General features: G+C 37.3%; 1 protein-coding gene across 1 annotated transcript in view; it reads left to right on the top strand.

Annotated features, from left to right (window-relative positions):
• Window positions 1–3,189: 3,189 nt before the first annotated feature.
• The window catches only part of LOC139716615 (uncharacterized), a 192,753-nt gene continuing 175,226 nt past the window's right edge, over window positions 3,190–20,716 (top strand). The window contains exon 1 of the mRNA XM_071628142.1: window positions 3,190–3,504. The gene's annotated coding sequence lies outside the window, so the exon portion shown is untranslated. The remainder of the gene's footprint in view (window positions 3,505–20,716) is intronic.

The following is a 20,716-nucleotide window of genomic DNA, read 5'->3' as shown; positions in this document are numbered from 1 at the left end:
TACCAAAACAAAGTGAATTAGCTAACAAACTGATGGTCACATTATAGTCAACATGTATACAATACCAGCATGAAATTTGTAGAACCAGCAATTATGTATGTATTTATTTATTTATTTGTTTGTTGATATGCTTGTGTATTAATTTGTTAGAGCATACATTGGCTTCAATTTCATTTACAATACAATAAACATATTAAGAGTCAAAAGGTAAACATCAGATCTAGTAGGGGACCAATAAAAGCCTTTCAAACTTGTGAGAAAAGGGCCTCAAACTTTGCAACTTGTCTCAAGCTTACAAAATATAAAGATAATATGTATGGATCATGAACATAAATACAGGGAGAGAGAGAGACGGGGGGGGGGGGGGGGGGGAGCAAGATGTGGAAGGAATCAGCAAATGTATGTGACTCAATTGCTATTTCAAGAAAGTGCACTTGGAACTGTTTCATAATTTCTTTGAGGACTTGGGAGTTTTTGAGTTCCCTGGATTCATTGTTGACTAGGGTATAGGACCTTGAAAGAAGATTGTCTGATTCTCCTAATTCAGTGCAGCAAAGCAGTGGGCGAATGAATACAAAAACTCTGTAGATTGCTTGGTGTTTGGGTGAGTGTTTCTTTTTAGAAGGATGTTCAAACTGTTTGAGTGAGTGTTACTTTTTAGATGACAACATCTATGGACAGAGACTCTAATGTGTCTTTTTCTTCTTTTATCTACTTTCTCTCAAATAAAATTTTGCTCTAATTTCAGTTATGGTGACATTTAGTTTTATTTTTTTTTAGATATCATGAAGATTTTTGTTATGAATCCTTTGCACTCTGCCATAAAGCTTGGTGTAACAGATCTTAAATCCATGCTTCGCAGGTACGAGTGTGTAACTCCTGATAATTTTCTTCACTGCGGATCATGATTAAAGCTGTTTGAACCCAGCCGGAAATAACCTCACCATTTTATTTAAGGGGCTAGAAAGCGAAATGAAGCTCAGTCTTTGAAACATGGGAATATAGGCCATCTTTGAGACCCGGGATTTTATCCCTTGCCTCTCTTGTGTCAGCGACAGGTGTTCAGCTCCTGATCACTTAGTCACAGGGGCAGCGGGCGGAGGCTTTGCCAGCTTGTAAGGGACAAAGTTAGAGTTTCTGGGTCATTTTAGACTCCTAGCTCTTTTGAGATTAATTTTTAAACCCATATGCACAGGTAGTCAGCACAAGTAGTTCTGACTGGAATTCTATATACCGTATGAAGATTATTGATTTCAACTATTATTGCTTTCTAACAATTACTGATAAGTCATTTTCATGCTTCATCAACATTTTTTATTATAAAGTTTGAATGCACATTGCATTGCGTGGAAGAACGATATATAGCAAAGCACTATAGGGATTTATTTCAAACTGAGAATTTCAAGATAACATTCAAATTCTATTGAAGATTCAAGCCAAACTATTTGCAAGACTTTCGATTTAAATTTGGATCAGTTGGTTTCAAGGATATTTGTTTCATATATCGTACCTGCACTCATCAAGTTATGATGGATGAAATCTTATATTCTAAGTGTTGGTGGCATCATGTTCATTAGTAGTGTGAACAAAAAATTGTCTCCTTATAAAATTTAAATCATGATTGTTATTTATATATCGTTGTCATCGGTGAAAATATTCAAATCATTATCATCACAATCATCATGATCATTAATATCATCATGACTGTTATTACGACCAATATTACATGTTATATTATGAATATATACTTAGTGGTAAAAGAGTCATTTCCTTGAGTGTGAACATGAGAATCGTATAGTACTGTGGTCTGTAGACCAGGGACAATCCAATCGATGCATGGTCAAATAAGACCAAGTGCACCATAGGATAATATTAAATGGGTTAGTCAAATACCGGTTAGTGATCGGCTAAACACAGTCATGTGATGGAGGCACATTGGTTATGTTCGCCCATGGGCAGAACATTTTTGTGATGTTCTCCCATGGGAAAACATTTTCACGTAACAAATGACAAACGATACGAAACGATTGAACGATCATATTTTTCACTAATTTGACTAACCCATATGATATAAGAGATGATGACTTTTGTTGTCGGGAACATGTACAAAACGTTCCACCCTCAGGGTTTGAAATGCTATTGAGGGAGGCTATAAGTCCCTCGGTATGTTCCTCCCCCGCCAGTAGTATTCTATATAATATATTGACCCTCTTCAGTGTATTGTGTGATTGTGCTTCAGCTAAAGGTGTATACACCCAGGGCTCAACATTAGCAGTGGCCGGGGCCACTAAAAGTTGATATCGGGCCACTAAATTTCCAAAAAGGCTTTCGTTTGGTGGCCTGATTGGGCACTTATAATTCAAAGTGGATTGTTATGTTTCCTTTCATTTTGGGCCACCAAAACTTCAGATTCAAGGATTTTTGTGGCCCAGAGAGGCTGCCAGAGAAAAAAGTCAGTGTTGAGCCCTGACACCGTGGTATATATTTTTCTCTTCGCTTCATAGAAATGTGATCACGTATGTTCTTGCAACTCTCCAAGACCAAGAGCTTTTCACGTCAGGCCAGTGTTGAATGTTTGTTTCTGGTGTCACACCAAGTATACAATTACGTATTGACTATGAATATGTGCTGTAATATAAAAAAAAAGAAGATAATATCAAAATGAACTGAAAGCTCAAACTGCATACCTTGCTAACTTAAAATCTGTAATCGTTTTCATATGCTACATCATAGGGCATATGCACCTTCTTACTTTGTGATTGTTTCCTTTTGCAGGAGTTTTCAATAGCCTCCTTCTCCTTTACTCACTTTGTTCCATCACCCCCTCCCCCTTTCCCTCAATCCACCCTTTCAGAGCCAAGCCTCTTTCCACTCTGAGCCTGCTCACTCCTTTTCTCTCTCTTTCTCACTCTCGTCAAGGAAGTGTAAACGCGCTGACAGCTCTGGAGTGTTTTACATGAGTCATCCTGCCTCTGCATCAGGAAATACGTCTCAACGCAGCGCTGCCAGCAGCACGCACTGGGACAGGCTATAACCACAGCCGGCCTGACTGTTTTTTTGCCGAAGCCCTCCTACGCTCAAAAAATCCCTGCGAGGAAGGGGGCAGAATTCCGTATTGTTTCGTTTTTGGCTTTCCCCCCATCTCTTCACTGCTCAAGCCCTGTCGAGTTCTCGTAGCTGCGGACCTGCTCCAATGCAACTAGTTTTGTGTGATTCTATGTTCTTTTCTGAGGTGCGAGGACGGTACAGACATTTGCATAGCTGTAAATGACTCTGCGCTTTTCTGTGTATGGGTTTTGAAAAGTTGTTGTTTGCTTCATTCATGTGTCAAAACAACAGATATCAGCAGCATCTTGGTATGTAGATGAAGGAAAGCTGTAATATGCAACCTGCGACGTGAACAAAACTCTGTGGACTAACCAAGGGTACTTTATCGAAGGATTAACCTTCCCACTCATCACAGTTGGACCTTGCAAGGATTGCTCCGTGGAGGAACAGAAAAAGGTGAGAGAGCAATGTTCCTGTGCTCCAAACAAATAATGAGCTATTAAGACACTGCTTAGATGATGCGTTTTAGCAGTGTGTGTTCAGTGTGCATGTGTGTGTGTACACTCTGTAAACTACAGTTTCCTGATTATGTAATCAATGAATTTTGAAGATGTTTTGAGTTGATTGATTTGATTTTGTTCAATGTGTTTGCATGACCCCCCAAAAAGAGAGAGAGAGAGAGAGAGAAAGAAGTACGGCTATATTCAGTATCTTTATAATGGCAGGTTGTGTGAAGGGATCATAAACAAATATGTTTACTTGAAGAGGAACATCAGATCTTGTTGGCAAAATACCTTGCATGGTGGATTCTGAATGAACAGCAAAGTTTGAATGAAATCAGAAATAAGATTTATGTGATACACCCCTCTTTGCAGGCCATAAGAATAATCAATGACAATTACACAGTGAATGTAAGTTGTGCTCATATCTAACCCTAAGTATTCTTGCCTGTATAGCAGAAAGATTAGTCACAAAGTCCAATAAGATGCTATCATATGTTGTGCACTTTTCATCATGAAAAAGAAACAGTCAACCATCTGGAAAAAAAAAAGCGAGCAGCATGTTCATGAACATATACATGTCGTGGTTATAATGCTCACACAGAGAGATGTTATCACTTTTGCTGAAATAACTCCTTTTTTTTAATACATGAATGCAACTTCTCTAATGATTAGTTGAGTGATCTGTTTGTATAATGATCTTGGGATTGTATATTGTCTAGAATAAGACTGTAAGAGATGTGTTTTGTCTCATGTGCAGATGACATATTTTGCTTTTTTGTTTTCATGTAATTTCTTTTTGTTGTTGGTTCAAATGCCTCGATAGTGCAAAAAGAGCTTGAACACTAGACGTAATGACAGAGGAGTTACAATGAGCAAAAGAATGGGATTTGGTTTCTATCAACACCATTATGTAGTCTAAGACATACATGAAGCAGCCATTTCCTTAGTACTCAATTAAAAATGGCACTGCTGAGTGTTTCCATGCTGAAAAATCTGAGCTAATTTACCAAAATTATCGTACTCAATTTCCCATAGTCAGTAGTGCTAGAATATATCACTCAGTAAACCCTTTATTTATAGCATGGTGATATTTCTTCATAATCACCTTGATAGAAGCAGAGTGATCCTCAGTTTTTTGTATGCTTTTTTTCTTCATGCATTTAGATATCATCAGTTAGGAAAGTGTGGCATTTTTTTTTTAATTGAGCCACCACATTGTCCAACAGTGTCTAAAGTTTAAACTTAAGTCCGTATTGTGAACACTTTTACACTTGTCCTATTTGAACCCCCTCTCTAAACTCTACACACAATTCACAGTCCAAAGCTTCAACCCTAGATTCCTGATTTCATTGTTATACACTAATCTGGGAGAGTGTCCAGTTGGTATTTGGCCAATAAGTAGCAGTTTACTGAGAATTTACAAAGGAGGAAATGAAACAGACATTCCCATCAGGGAAACCTGTAAACAAAGCTCTTATCGAGGGGTTACAAAATCATTTATTGTTTGTGTAGGTTTTACAAATCAGCTGGTAATAAAAATCTGTAATGATGATTCATACAATCAATAAATACTCCCTTGTTTAACTGGAATGAATAAACATCAATTATCAACTTTTCAACTTGCCCATTTAGTTGTGCTTTTTGTCAATTGGATGCAGCTTATTCACTTAGGAAAGATTAAAACAAAACCTTCAACTAATAGAGCACAGCTATCTTTCAAAGTTAGTAGTAAACAAAGTACTCACATTTTGAGCTGTCAATTTTACAAACCATATGGCTGGAGACCCCTCTTTTTTCATTTTTCATCAAAATATGAAATATCAATCTACTTTTGTATCCATCCATTTCAAAGAGGAAAGACTATGTCATATTTCTTAGAGCTCATCAGGCAAATTATTATTAATCTGTATCTTGTCAACCTGACTAAAATCAATCACATTACAGGACTTGTATTCACAGCAGAATGCTATACATAGACCTGTTTCAGTCTCCTGTCATGTGCAGAAATTCATGATCAAAGGGAAGGTACACAGGATGCTCTGGCTGTTGCTAAGTCGACTGATCCCATAGTAAGCCTCGGTTACCACATGGACTCTATAGTGATGGGCCATCATCAATGAGTGATATATTCCTTTTTTCCCTTCAATACTTGGCTTAACTTTCCAAAGTTGGTGAATCACAATGGATTATTTTGTATAGTGTACCCTAGTACCCTATTTCCCATTTTATCCCAGTCATAGTCACTGTCACAGCAGTCGGGGGCAGCTCCAAGCCTGAAAAATCTTGGCAGAAGTGGAGATTTGCAAATGGCCCTAAAGATAAAGTATGATAGAAAGGCAAAAGGGCATTAAAGGGAACTCTACTCTAATTTCAACCCTGAATTGACCATATATTAAAGATAAAGATTATTGATTCAAGCAAACAGAACAGTATGAAACTTTATAATGGTGATGATAATGATAAAACAGCATTTATATAGTGCCATTTCTCTGTAGAAATATTCAAAGGTATACCCAGCTTGCACAATGTGTCACACATCATTCACAATGTTTACTAAAATCTGACAAAAAGAAGAAAATTACAGAATTTTTAAGTTTAAAATGTTTTGTTTTGGATCATTGGTGTTAGTCACAATCACTCATGCACATTAAGTAAGGTGATGATTGTCATCAAATTCAATTAAATTTAATCAAAGAACATCATAAATCATTCTGTTGTCAAGAATTCAGCTACTTTGACCCTTTTCTCTCTCAAGTCATCTTTCCAAAATCATCAAAATGCAAGAATAATTAGATTTGGAGGAAACAAGTTCGGAGATCATGTCAAAAGAAATAGAATTGTGTTGTTTGTGCAAGGAAATGGGAAACTTGTGATGCCACTACAACATCAGTTAATCTAATTTGCATACACAATACGACTAACATCACTGTTTCATGAAAGCAGGCTAGGTTTAAAAATGTGTTAACAAATACAGGTTTGTGAAAGTTAAAAGTTTCAATGTTTTGAAGCATGAAGGAAATTTGAAGGCATCTAAAGATAATGGGTCAAAACAAAAGACCCTAGAAATCTGCCTCATGAGAACCAAATGTACTAAATTTCTTTACATTGTCAGGCATTGAAATCTGAACAAAAGTTACATAATATATCAAAATGTTCAAGTTTGGAACCAATATCAGGTGTTCTAGCTGTGTTTCAGGGAGATAATTTATTTTACAATTTTGTAGACTTCAGTGTCTGTAGCTTTAACAGAGTAAACTTGTGACAGAAAATATTTATAGATATCAATTTTTAGACCATAATTTGTAGTGTGTGTATGTGTGTAAGGAAATTTAGGAGAATCGCCACTGGATTTTGTGGGCCTAAGCAAGTTTGCATCCAGAAAAAAACTATAAGCACTAAAACTCTCATGAGATCTCGTCTCATGGTGATTGTAAGTATTGTGACATGTTTTTGGTGATGGCATTCATCACCCCCCCCCCCCCCCCCCCCCCCTTGGACCACCTTCCGTGTGGGATCTTTTTAATAAGTCTAATTTACAAATAGAGGACTGCTATATTACACAAGAAGGAGATTTTCTCTCTGATTCAGCAACAAAGAGTGACCCACATCTCTTCAGAGAGATGGATGTGGTTGTGAGCCTGCCGGCCCCAGTGTTAGGAAATAGATTAATCCTGTGTGCGTGCCTTCCAAGAACTCTCATCAATAAGAGAACAGAGATGGGATCAGATGAAATGGCAAAACACTAAATACAGCTGACAGCACCTTGATCTACAAGGCCTATTCATACAGATGCAATAGTCATGATTATTTGCATCCCAATTCATATCACAATGCAAAAAAAAAAAACTCACAGAAAAACAAACAAACAAACACTAATGTGTGTAGACATAAATGATCATGAATATTTGTGAGATTCAAATTGCATTCTGTGCACCACTGTAAGTGCAATGTTTCTGAAATAGTCACAATTATATGTGCTGTGAAGTGTGTGTGAAGGGTAATAATTCTCCTTGGAGACATGCCCAATGTATTTGTTTCCAGGTAACAATAGTTTTGCAAGTTGCTAATTTCATGAATATCTCTTGACTCACGAAATTCAGGAAACCAAAATCAAGGGGAAATATATGACATACAAGTATATATACAGTATTATGAAGTTGAGGTGTAAATGTAGGGTTGCAACCAGAGAAAAAATCTTTGCGTCAAGCACTGGTATGATATGTATTGCAAGTGCATTGTAATTTTAAGTCATTATATACTTTGCGTTATTCATAATTTGCTTATGAAAATGTAAAGCACATTGAAATTGTTTACAGTTTAGAAATGTGCTATATAAAAACTTGATATTATTATCATTGTTATTGTAATATGAGGGTGACAGTGTTTCAGTATGTGTCAGATGTCTATTGTATGGTTTATATTCTCTGCCATACTAACTTGTTTTTTCTTTTTTCTGGGTGCCAGTGAAAGTGAAGTTTGAAGATACTCTTTAAAGCTGGGAAAAGATTAGATGCTTCCTCTTTGAACTTTGCTACTCATTCCTTGTTCAGTGTTTTTGAGTTGCAACACACACTGTGCTGTACTTGAAAGACAAGACATCATTTTTCTTAGTAGTGAGTGGGAGGAAATGCAGTCGACTTCTTGTTTTTGTAAGAAATTAGAGACAATTCACACTGCTGTCCCAAAAGTGTTGAGGAGTAATGCAGACTACTCTTGGTGAGTTCAAGGGGATAATGTGAAACTACATAACAACCTTAAAGTGGTTGGTAATGTCTAGCCAAAAATAAATATTGAAAACTTTCGCCCTAATTCACACAGAAAATCCGAGGTAGCAGACGCTGGCGAAAGTGAGTGCGTGTGGGGCGCGTGGCTAGTCGACACGTTAATGGGGGTGGCCTGCAGCACCGTGCGTGGAGGGCCATCATGTTCACATAATTTCACTCGTAGTGTGTTGTGTGTGTAGGCGACAGAAATCGGGTTAAATCTACAGTTGAGATATATAGTCTAGGACCTTATCATTCCTGTACAACATTATTTCAGTTGATTACCTGTGTACAGCACGTGTATATAAGCACCTGATTGCAGACAGCAGGTGGCAAGCGACCGTTGCAACTACTTACATTATTACCACCTCCGAAGGAAATGCACCAGTCCGACTAGAGCCATCATCGAAAAATGAGACGGAATGTGGAATATATTTGATTGTTTTTGCTCCCAAACGTAACAGTTATGTTGTTCATAAGGCTGCTACGTATCTAGATAAAGTCTTTCATACAAAGCTCTGTATCTGGATATTGCGTTGAAAATAATATTTAGCGAGAAACAAAAGCTTGAAATCACAGGAATTCACACTGCTGACGACGGCAGACAGTGAAGGTCAACGGTTCAAATTTTCGTTGGTAGTCTCGTCACGTGATAGTTCTGCATGGATTGTACACGTTCCCTATGACAGCAATTGTTACTAGGTAGTCTAGCTTTACTGCAAATTTGCGTCAGGACTGCTCAACCAATAAACAAGATTCTTATATCATAAAAATGGGCAGAATCTCTACTTTCTGAAACCGTCCGCCCCAAGTTTGTGCGACCTTCCGTTCTTGAGATATCCCGTCTGGAAGAATTGAAAGACAGCAAAATATCAAATTTTCAAAATTATCACATTTGGAATGTTCGCCATAGACAATTCAACTCATAAGGTACTTTTCTGATCAAATTTGCGTCACTGCTACAAATGTTACAGTAATGATATATATACACATAAATAATCCCTAAAGTGTCCACTCTCAGAATCCGGGCGCCCCAAGTTTGCTTCTTAAATTATTTAAAAGTTATGGCAGATATTGTGGAAAAATGTGTCGATTTTTGACCCGTTCTACGTGTTGTAGCGTTCGTGCAGAAATGCGGCTTCGCAGATGACCGAAAGTTTTCAATATGAACCCAAACAAACAAACAAAAAGCATGAAAGAAAAGAAGAAACCTGGCCGTCTTTGTGGCTTGACATCTTTAACTCTCCTTCAAAACATAAATATGCTCTGAAATTCAAAACTACATTTTTCATATTAAAGGTATGTGGCACTGGTGTACTCTGAATGTTCTCTCACATCCTTGAATTCCTCTTAACTTCAGAGCCTGTTTTTCGTAACATTTTTGTTTGCATTGCCCATATATTTTGTTGGTTGGTTGTGGAATAAGAAATTGATATAGCATTTGTGATTGAAAAGCTTGAAGTTGTCTGAATGGCGAGACTGCCAATATCAGAAAAAATCATGTTGCACATCTTTACCAGGCTTACTTGATGACGGGTCAGACGTGTGAGGCTTTCCATTTGGGGTTAATCAGTAGCAGAGGACGAGGGTGAATATGAAACTAAACCAGACTAGCTTGATGACCAAGTGCTAGTCAAGGTTTACATGCTTTAGAATATGACCAGTGCACAAGATTGTGGGGTTTTTGTTGTTCTTAATTTTCCAGTGTGAATTGGGTATGAGGGGGATATGGACATTTCTTCAGACTGAAGCAGAGTTCCAGTCCTATTTGATGGAAGCTCCATTGTGTCTCGTCGCAGAGGCATCTTTTCCCCCAAGTGTTCCTTTTTGCTTGACAGTAGTCCACTATATGAGACATATGAACCTTATTTTGCTTGGATTTTCCTCCCCCATCTCTGCCCCCTCCCCTTCAATTCTGTACCTCCCCTTTCCCATCATCACCGAAACTTAAACTCAACCCTGCTGCTGAGAGGAGAAGCTCTAAATGACGGTTCTTGTCTATCCACAAAAAGACAAGGGGGCCCTCAGATATCAGGAAGAACCGTGTTCACACAGCTAGGCAAGTCCTCTAGGAATCGAGGGGGTCGACCAGAGCGGACCGGGGAAACTTTTTATTTCGTGTTTCCTCGTGCGTGCTCGCAGGAGGATGTCGTTTGGATTCTGGTGATGCACACTGTTTTGTCGTCTTCTATTGTTTCTTGCCAGGTCATCAGCTGTCACACTTGATATGGCTTCTACCATGACCAATAGCAGCTGTGCATGTTAAGGGGAATGTCAAATATGTTTACTGGTTTACTTTGATTTCAAGAATGAAGTCATGAAATGAACAGAACAGTGAACGTTTCGCTGAAATCAAACAAGTGAAAGATGAGTTGGGGAGTTCACTAGTTTAGACTAACTTTGCAGACAGTGCTATTGGTTGCAATCTAAAATGCAACTAGAACGCAATGATAATGTAATTTCTTCCCGACTTTACCCAATTGGTTAATCCAATTCAATGATACTCTTCTTTTAAATTCATTCATACTTCATCAACAAAAGTACCAGTAATCATTGCTGAACTATTACAATGGTAATTGCATATTTTCGGATCTAATTTTCCTTTCATGAATGTGTGAAAAAAACTCACAGACATTTAGTTGAGTATTATGAAACATGTTGAACATTAATAAAGTGTAAGATAACACAATTTTTACATTTTTTTTTGGTCTAAATCTGACGAAACTGATACTTTACTTTATCTTCATTGAGTCATCTTAATGTACTCAAGACATTGTGCAAATTTATAGATTTGGTTCATTGTGCATTGGATGATATAAATATTTGCAATTGTTTTCTGTAAAATTCTTATTATATGTTTCTGCTGGAGATGGAAATATAAATAAATGAATGAATGAATGGAGTATTAAAAAAAAAGGTCTATGGTGGTGGGGAGCCGGAATTGGTCATGCTCAGCAAAGGAGACCCACTAACTATTAGAGAACAAAGTTGTGACTTCATGATATGATTGAAAGTATACATAATCTGTATAGTTGTGCAAAACAAAATGCACAAGAATCAAGCATATGTAAACCTAGTTCAGTTTTTTGTGTGTGTGCTAAATATTGAGTAAAAGGATAGAACTAACTGATGACAGAACTACCAGTTTTGCCAACAGAAATACTTTCCTTTGAACTAAGTACCTGAGGCTTCCCACCAGTAGTGTACACAATGTTTTGAGCTGCCTAAACATATGACTGACTTTGATTTGATCCAATGATACTCCAGCAGCTTTGGCAGCAGATTGTGTCAAAATGCTTCAAATTATGCTACTTAATCTTAAGGAATTTAAGATTAAACATATCCCATTTGCTCTCCTGGATTTGTCTCATAAAGTTGTATATTGGTTCATATGTTTATGTATGTGTGTGGGTAGGGGTGTGTGTGTGTGGGGGGGGGTGGGTGTACCTATAATGAAGAGAAAATAGAAAGTGACAGTGTATCAAGTATCAAGTGCATATGATTAGGGGAAGTCACACACAGGACCCATCAAGCAGTGCAGTGAGAATCAACCTGCAAGGCAAGACTGCGGCATTCACCGCACCTGCCAAGAGTTACATCATGTGATATTTCTGGGGCAGATGTGGTTCCCTCGTTGCCGCAACTTGTGGCATCAGGGGTGGTTAGCCCCCCCCCCCCCCCCCCCCCCCTGCTGCCAGCTTTTGCAATAATCCACAAACTTTCACATGCACGTGGCTTGTAGAATAGGAAGTGTGGATCATTAAAGGGATGGTTACACTCCATATTCAAATTGACTCAGATGCAGAGAGCAAAGTCACACAAACAGAGCAGTGAAAATTTTGAAGAAATTGGAACAAAATATCAAAATGTCATGTCATGTAAACTCTTCTCATTCGCATGTGAAATAATATCAGTTGCAACCACACATAAGAAAATCTGATTTTATTGTCACATAAACCTACAACAGGTCTGCACATAAAAATGAATATGAATTTTTTAGCAGTAGTTCACCAACCCCGCCCTTAAAAGCTATCTTTGCTGCATTATCTCAATTCGATTAATATGATGCAATATGTGATATAATGATATTTATTTGTTAGTATGTCATTTCAAATGGAGGAAACCTAGTAAATGTTTGTATGAAGTTCAAATGGAAACTTCTGAAGGTAGTATATGACATCATCACCTCATCTAATTTGCATAATTAGTTAAAGCACATATTTCTGTTTCAGGAAAATATTTGCTATTATTAAATTCCATTATTTCAATTCTATGTCTATTTTAAGTGGAACAACTACATTCTGACTGTTTGATTTTACTTTTTTTCAGCTAAAATTTTCACAGCTAAAACTTTGAGTGACATTTCAATTAAAAGCTTATACTTTTAAATTGGGGAAGGAATCTAGTATCGGAGAAAGATATTGTCTTTCACAGCCTTGCTTGTAGGTAAATGCCATTTAATGTAAATACCACTGAATTAGTGCTGCCATTGCTGGAAGAAAAGACTACAACAGTTTGTGATGTCACATGCAAAAAAAAAAGAGAAAATATGAAGAGATTTCCGCTAAATTCCATTTTTTATGAAAATTCACATTCTCTCGACTGGTTACTTACATACAATATGCAACATGTTCAGGGTAATATTATTCCCCCTGCCTTCTGAAAGAGGCAAGTCAATTCCTGTTATTATGCAAACAAGTTAGAATATGTTGAATTTTCTTTGTGTTTTCTTTATATCATTCTACACATAGTATGTGACATCACAAACTATAGTAGTCTTCCCATCTAGTGATGGCGGCACTGAAACTTCAAAAATTCATAACTTTTTTACAGGTTGTCTTATTTTCCTCAAACTTCCACTTACGTGTTCTACTATTTTATATTGCTGCATTCACTCAATCCACACATGTATGAAAGTGAACTTGTACATATGTTGGATTTTACATTTTGTTTCCAGATTTCTTTTTGTTTGCTGTTGCAGATCTATTTATGCTGCAAGTAATTATTTATGTAATTCCTTTTCTTGAAGTATCTCCGATGTTGAGTCGGCAGGCAGCATTTTGTTTGAGATATTGCCCAGACAACATACTGTATACGCTATATATATCGCGGGGGTTTTATTTTTGCGAATTTCGCAAGTCGGGAGCTATTCGCGAAATTAACAACACGCGAAAATATTACCTTCCAAAATGAATCCCTTGCCTTGATGATACGAACATTTCAGTACTAGAATACCATGTCACGGCTTACCGAACAGACCATACTGGCTAAGCTTGTTTACGCACGTCCACGTCTACTTACGAATACTGTAGAGAGCCAATCCATTATCGCAAGGGGACCACTCGTCAGAAATCTAGCGCGATGGACTTAACCACTTCAAAAATGTTGAATTCTAACTTACTAGTTCGCAGAGTTTGGCAAGTCTTTTTCATGCAGTGTATAACTAGTATCATTCTTATATGCTAGTAAGTTGAAAATTCACACTTTCTTTGCCACTTCATATTTTCTCTGGTCCCCCAATCGCGAATTTAACCACTCCCGAAAATGTGTGACAGCGGCAATTCGCGAAAATTTATATACGCGAAAATTATAGCGTATACAGTATTTTAACAAGGAATGAGAGATGTCTTATAACATATTTTCATCCACTGCTGAGTATTAAATTTTTTGTGCTATTTAGAAAAACGTGTCAGTGTATTGTATAAATCATAAATGTTACAGCCAATAGAATTCTATCTGAAATGAAGATGCACAGACTTTAATTTTTTTCTTCTTCAGGTAGACTGTTTATATAGAAATGAATTTTGTATTGTGTAACGTATCAGTACGTAAATATGATTTATGCCTCTATCAGATGCGAGTTTTAATACTCTTTGTCAACATTGAAACTTTTGCACCAAGTCAACTGGCAGAAGAAAATTTCCTCTTTCACAACTAATTATAGCTAATGTGTTGAAAGTCTTAATTAAATTCTTCCGCGGAGCTTGTTTAGTGTTCCTTTTTCACACCATTGTGTAATTCAGATAATTAAAATGAAGTTAGTTGGTGTGCCCACAGTGTGTGTATATATATATGTTTGTGTCTATTTGTATAGGTCTGTGCTGTGTAGGCCTATATGTTGTATGTCGGTCATGTATTTTGTAGTATAGATTGTGCGTGCGTGTGTGTATGTATGTGTTTGCTCATATCGTGTGTATATGATTTGTGTGGGATACATTGTATATTGCAGGTCTCATTTTGAGTGTATGTCCGTATGTGTGTAGGGAAGAGATCATATGTAGGCCCTACCTACAAGTAATTGGGGAAGGGTTATTGACGGAGCGTTGTTACGAACTCCGTAGTCGTCGTCAAGACTGACAAGGGAGGAAGTTAAGTTTCCGTATCCTCTTAATGTTTAGCGGGGGATTTCCGAATAACCCCGCAAGGGAAACGAACTTCCGCACCAGTAATTCATGCCGTAGTACCCTTCAAGAGAATCAAGAACACATGCTAGCAAGTTTGCCACTATGATTCACTTTAAGGGTTGGCCTCGATCAGTCTGCAGGCTTGCCATGATTGCAGCATGCACTGAAGTCAACAAACTGCATAAAATGTTAAAAGATGTTTGTCAGATATGCTTGCTGAATTGAATCAGCAAATGTGCATTTTGAGAAAAATAGCATCCATTTTTCCATCTTTTTTTAAAATTTTTGTCTTGTTTAATAAAATGTAGAATACCTGTGGTTATAACCATTGAAGAGGTCTGCTAATTTTTTATATCATTTGGAGATCATGTTCTCTAAGGTACTCTTTGCTCAGTGTGCATGAAAGTTCACATAACCTATCAGAAGGCCTCCCATGGAACACACTCATTCACTGTCAGCAAAACTTAAAGTTGTTAGAGATTGCACAGGTTCACAGGTTTATAATCAGAGGCAAGGTTCAAGCTTTCTACGTATGTATCCTACCTCTGCATGATTATGAGATTCACTGGGTTACCAGGAACTGTTGAGATCCCATACAGTTCTATAGCACTGTTGCATTTCTGTGATGCAAAACTGACTTCTTTACTCAGTTACCTCAATGACATTGTTTGCAGATGTATTTTCTTCATGATTGTACTTGAATACAGCTGTATGTCACAGGTTTCCTGACTTTACATTCTTAGGATCAAGAGAAATACATTTATAGTTCCTCAAGACAAAGTACACATGTTTTTAAGTATTAAATGTATGGGATAATGTGCAAATATTATTTCACATAATCATGACACATGTCTGTGAAATACCTCCTCTAGTTGTCATGCTTACAACTTGCCAGAAAACATCAACAGTTAAGGCCTGGTTCTTGACTCAGATTGCTATATAGATACATTGTTCTGTACACCTGAAAGCTGCTATTAAATTGCTTGTAGATTTAGGCATTGTTCTGGGCATCTCCCTGGCTGCCTATTATTAAGCATTAGAAATACCTGCACCGTTTTAACTGACAGTAATCATGAACTATCCCAAAGAGTGCTTTTTGGATGTATCAGTGTACTGATCAGGGTGTTCACGCAGGGAAGTAAACTTTGCTATAGCATAGCCTTGGGTAGAGCCCCAGACTGGATTCGGGGGTAATGAATGTTGACTTTGTGGGTCGTAAATGTCAGGTGAAATTTCTGCTTCCAAGGTTTTACAGCTCTGTTAATTGATTTTAGAGATTGAGTGATATAGAGGGAGCAAAGCCAACCAAAAGTTCACTGTAATTCATAGTTAAAGTGCAATTCCATTCAAAATATGAGTTGGCTTAAGTCAGAGTCCTCTGGTGAATTATGTAATATCACATAAGAAGAATGTTTACCTATGAAATGCACATTTATGAATAATCAAATCACTTATTCAGAACAAAATGTATGAAAAATATGAATAGTCCTTGTATGTAAGGACAAGCATATTTCTTTTTAATCTTCGTGATGTACTCAGCTAAACTTTCAAACAATATAAATTTGTGTAACTCATAATGTATAATGCTTGAAAATATGAAGAAATATTGAATGGAAACTGATAGCTGCTATGGACTAGTGAGTTCTAAATCATAACCCTATGGATGGGACTACAGTAAAAATGTCCAGGTATGGCATTGTTGTCCCCGCCGAACGAGTTCGAGCAGGGGACTATGAAACGGGCTCCGTACGTGTGTGTGTCCGTGTGTCCGTGTGTCCGTCTGTCCGTCTGTCCGTCCGTCTGTGCGTCCGTGTGTGATCAAAATGTTCAAAATGCTACTCCTTCGCCATTTCTAACCCGATTTTGATTCTGTTTGCTTTATATGATAGCACTACATGGGAACTTTGAAACTTCTATACAGAATTTCAGTTGTGACCTTTGACCTTGACCTTTGACCTATATTGTACATTTTGCTTCAAAATGCTACTCCTTCGCCATTTCTAACCCGATTTTGATTCCGTGTGCTTTATATGATGGCACTAGGTGAGGGCTTCAAAACTTCTACACAGAATTTTGACCTTTGACTTTGACCTTTGACCTTGATTTTTGACCTATATTGTAAATTGCCTACAAAATGCTACTCCTTCGCCATTTCTAACCCGATTTTGATTCCGTTTGCTTTATGTGATGGCACTAGGTGAGGGCTTCAAAACTTCTACACAGAATTTTGACCTTTGACTTCTTTGACCTTTGACCTTGATTTTTGACCTATATTGTACATTTTGCTACAAAATGCTACTCCTTCGCCAATTCTAACCCGAGTTCGATTCCGTTTGCTTTAAGTGATGGCACTAGGTGAGGGCTTCAAAACTTCTACACAGAATTTTGACCTTTGACTTCTTTGACCTTTGACCTTGATTTTTGACCTATATTGTACATTGCCTACAAAATGCTACTCCTTCGCCAATTCTAACCCGATTTCGATTCCGTTTGCTTTAAGTGATGGCACTAGGTGAGGGCTTCAAAACTTCTACACAGAATTTTGACCTTTGACTTCTTTGACCTTTGACCTTGATTTTTGACCTATATTGTACATTGGCTACAAAATGCTACTCCTTCGCCATTTCTAACCCGATTTTGATTCCGTTTGCTTTATGTGATGGCACTAGGTGAGGGCTTCAAAACTTCTACATAGAATTTTGACCTTTGACTTCTTTGACCTTTGACCTTGATCTTTTGACCTATATTGTACATTTTGCTACTAAATGCTACTTCCGGCGGGGACATATTACGCATCGCGTAATTTCTACTTTTCCTTGTTCAATCTCGCCTAGATGTACACGTAGCCATTAGCTGTAAATTTCAGAAGTGAATGCCAGTCCAAACAATAGTAAAAAGAAGCTCATGGGATGTGGGATGCTGTAGTGGCATGTTTGGTTACAGTTCAAAGGATATTAAAGAGATCTATTATGAATTATATAATTGTCCAAGATATTTCTGATGTGGATTATCCTGTAGATCAGTGATTTCAGCACTTCCGCAAACTATGGGATGTCCCATAGATCAGCAGATGTGTGTTAAATATGCAGAATGATATCAAATGAATGAATTGGTACAAGTTTAGCCTCATATATTGGCCTTAATAAGATAAAGCTAAAGAATGTTATAAATGTTTTCATAAGTTTCTCCTAAAAAGTGGCCACAACCACAGAAACAAATTAGCTGTCTGCAAGACTGTCAACAACTCAGTATTTTAAAGCCAGAACTTTATCAGTTTTTATGAAGCATGTTTCTATAGTTGGGATCAGCCAAGTGTATACATTAAGTAATGCCTCTTTTCATGCATGCTTGACTGCATCTAGACTTCAAAGCCAGTTTTCTCAATACTCTGTGTATCTGGTTGTAAATTCTTTTACCTTCCTTTCGAACATAGATTTTTATGATAAAGCTGAACAGATCATTTATTATTGGAAATCTGAAAGTCTGGGATGCCAAGTATAGGAAATTTAAGTGACCTTTTTTAGGCTCTCAAAGTCATTGGTCGTATATCTTGCAAAGCATTGTTGTTCTCGCTCTCATTCATTTTGAAGAGGACATGACAGTTATTAAAGTAAGGAGGAATAGAACAGAGAATCCGTTCTTTGAGACCATACTTTTGACAAATATATCAGACATGTTATTTACTTTCCCCCTACAAATAATGTTAAGCTAAATTCAAATATTCATATGTGTGTTTTGTTACTCCAGCATTTATACCTTTGGCAGATGTTTCCATTTTTATGTTTTCATTTCTCATAGTCAACATGGTTACCGATGTATACTCATAAGAAGTTTATGTTCTCTAATATTCTGTACGAAATTCTGAATCAATACATTTTAAATCAAACTGTCCTGGAACTCATTTGGCAGTCACAAGACCCTCATTACCATGTGAACAAGAATGGCTGTTTTCATATTTGTATGAAGAGATCAATATAGAAAGCTGTATATCGTCGACTGAGAACAAGAAGGGCTTTTTTGCGGTTTTAGGCATATTGAGTCATTGGTACCGTGTTGTAGAGCTCAATCTCCTCTACGTCGTGTTGTCAACTTAAAATTATTTTCATTTCAGTAAAATATTACAAATTTAGATGGCAGGGACAATACTTTACCCTATATTTCGAACAATTTGTATAAATCTACCCACTTTTGATTAAACAAACTTGATATTTCATGAAAATTGATTGTTCCGTTTTTATGTAAGCTCAAATCTTTAGAATGCGATAGTGCCCTTCTGGCTCTCAGCTGACGATATACCAATGGTAAGCATATTTCTTCTACCTACACTAGATGAAACATATCATGGTTAAATAACGCTATGGTGTGATAGTAATTTTTCTTTTCCAACCTTATAAAAGCATGAAATGCATGAAAAGTTGTCGGTTGGCCAATACGAGGGGATCTCAGCTGGTACCCTTCTGGTTGATTCTCGGTTGACGATATCAGCGTATGTGACCCTGCACCTCAAAACAAACAAAAAGTCGCCAGACATGAATCTTTAGTTAAGACCATATTCTGAAAGAGCAGACTTTAAGCTTTAAAATGATGTATAACTCAAATCAAATGGACTCTCCTAACCTATCTAAATATTGGAAAGAAAGCGCAAACTCAGGAAAAGTGTGAACTGAGGAAAGAGGCTCTGAAGTACAGTGTCTATTCAAGCGCTTAATCTTTACCATACCGTGCTGGCTGTGCGATGAATGGAACAAAAAACAGGAAGTAAACCACCAGAGTAACAACAATGAAGGGATTATCAGATTAAACTGAAATTAAACATGCCTCATTAACACATTCTGTCTATAATTAATGCCAACTTTCAAAGCAGTAGCACTATCCTTTCAAAAGTTATTAGAGTTGAAAGTGAAGAGTGTGGACAAGGTTTTTCAGAAATGAAAAAGGGATTCTAAAGACACACCTAATCACACTATTCTACCAAACATGTTCGAGATAAACCGCTAAAAAAACACACTTTCCTGTCCGTTCTATGATACCAAATTTTAGCATAATGTAAAAGAAGACTCGCTCTTTCAGAAAATATGAAAAAGTCAAGTTCGGCTAGGTTGACCCATTTCACTTATTTTCAGTCCTCATGCAAAATTAGTGTGTGCGACTTTATGTTCATTTTGAGGTGCATGGTCACATATTTCTTCTACGTACACTAGATGAAACATATCATGGTTAAATAATGCTATGGTGCGATAGTGATTTCTCTTTTCCAACCTTATAAGGACATGAAATGCCCAAAACTTGTCGGTAGGGCGATATGAGAGAATCTTAGCTGATATGGTGCCTCTCGCACTGACAGAAGGAAATGGTCATACCGCTGCTTCCTCCCTCCTATCTGGAGAGTCGGTCCAAAAATATGCGCTATCTACGTCAAGACGGGACACTTGACCTTCGCATTTCTTTGAGACAGAAAATGGCTGCCATGTGTTTCGACAGCCTGACAGAGGCAATTTTGTTTTGCAGAATCACCCTCCCAGATATGTTTTACTCACTCTCACTGCATGTACTACCCCTTTGGTAGCCTTTTCACCTTGAAGGGTGTACCTTTCATCAACAGTCAATGCCAGATTTCCAAAACTTTATCTCTACATGCAGTGCCTTGTTAACATTTCCTACACTTGTATATCTCATTTTATCTTAACTAATCTGTTGGAGAAATAGCTTTAAAAGATTCTGTTCTAAGTTTTTTCCTATGGATTGTAAGTGAGCTGCCTTATGTGTCTTTGGTTCATATGATGATACTGTATACGCCATATATTTAACAAGTCCAATTTTTCGCGAATTGGGACTGCCGACCATTTCATGAACGGTTAAATTCACGATCGTGAAGCACAGTACTGAATGGAGAAATGTATGCGTGCACATCACATTCACGTCGAGATAGGAGTCAATATTTTTTGCATGTCTTTAAATTCACGAATAGCACCTGACTCGCGAAGTTCTCAAAAATAAA

This window comes from Diadema antillarum, unplaced genomic scaffold (assembly GCF_040938485.1).
Source record: "Diadema antillarum isolate AM-2024a unplaced genomic scaffold, OU_Dant_1.0 scf00000068, whole genome shotgun sequence".
Taxonomy (NCBI): Eukaryota; Metazoa; Echinodermata; class Echinoidea; order Diadematoida; family Diadematidae; genus Diadema; species Diadema antillarum.
The sequence above is the reverse complement of the archived record's forward strand: the minus strand, read 5'-3'. Positions and strand labels throughout refer to the sequence as shown.